The sequence below is a fragment of the Cyclopterus lumpus genome, chromosome 14, assembly GCF_009769545.1.
Source record: "Cyclopterus lumpus isolate fCycLum1 chromosome 14, fCycLum1.pri, whole genome shotgun sequence".
NCBI classification, from domain to species: domain Eukaryota; kingdom Metazoa; phylum Chordata; class Actinopteri; order Perciformes; family Cyclopteridae; genus Cyclopterus; species Cyclopterus lumpus.
The window spans coordinates 48,557-50,000 of record NC_046979.1 but is presented as its reverse complement, the minus strand read 5'-3'; positions in this window follow the sequence as shown (position 1 = coordinate 50,000).

Here is a 1,444-nt window from a genome sequence, read left to right as displayed (position 1 = left end):
GATACTAGTGTGTACAGATACTAGTGTGTACTGATACTAGTGTGTACAGATACTACAGTGTACAGATACTAGTGTGTACAGATACTACAGTGTACAGATACTAGTGTGTACAGATACTACAGTGTACAGATACTAGTGTGTACTGATACTAGTGTGTACAGATACTAGTGTGTACAGATACTAGTGTGTACAGATACTAGTGTGTACAGATACTAGTGTGTACAGATACTAGTGTGTACAGATACTAGTGTGTACTGATACTAGTGTGTACAGATACTAGTGTGTACAGATACTAGTGTGTACTGATACTAGTGTGTACAGATACTAGTGTGTACTGATACTAGTGTGTACTGATACTAGTGTGTACAGATAGTAGTGTGTACAGATACTACAGTGTACTGATACTAGTGTGTACAGATACTACAGTGTACAGATACTAGTGTGTACAGATACTACAGTGTACAGATACTAGTGTGTACAGATACTACAGTGTACAGATACTAGTGTGTACAGATACTACAGTGTACAGATACTACAGTGTACAGATACTACAGTGTACAGATACTACAGTGTGTACTGATACTACAGTGTACAGATACTACAGTGTGTACTGATACTACAGTGTACAGATACTACAGTGTACAGATACTACAGTGTGTACAGATACTACAGTGTGTACTGATACTACAGTGTGTACTGTTACAGTATATACTAGTGTGTACTAATACTACAGTATGTACTGTAACAGTATATAATAGTGTGTACTAATACTACAGTATGTACTGTAACAGTAGTGTGTACTAATACTACAGTATGTACTGTAACAGTATATAATAGTGTGTACTAATACTACAGTGTGTACTGTTACAGTATATAATAGTGTGTACTAATACTACAGTATGTACTGTAACAGTAGTGTGTACTAATACTACAGTATGTACTGTAACAGTATATAATAGTGTGTACTAATACTACAGTGTGTACTGTTACAGTATTGTGTACTAATACAGTATGTACTGTAACAGTATATAATAGTGTGTACTAATACTACAGTATGTACTGTAACAGTAGTGTGTACTAATACTACAGTGTGTACTGTTACAGTATATAATAGTGTGTACTAATACTACAGTATGTACTGTAACAGTAGTGTGTACTAATACTACAGTGTGTACTGTAACAGTATATAATAGTGTGTACTAATACTACAGTATGTACTGTAACAGTATATAATAGTGTGTACTAATACTACAGTATGTACTGTAACAGTATATAATAGTGTGTACTAATACTACAGTATGTACTGTAACAGTAGTGTGTACTAATACTACAGTATGTACTGTAACAGTATATAATAGTGTGTACTAATACTACAGTGTGTACTGTTACAGTATATAATAGTGTGTACTAATACTACAGTGTGTACTGTAACAGTATATACTAG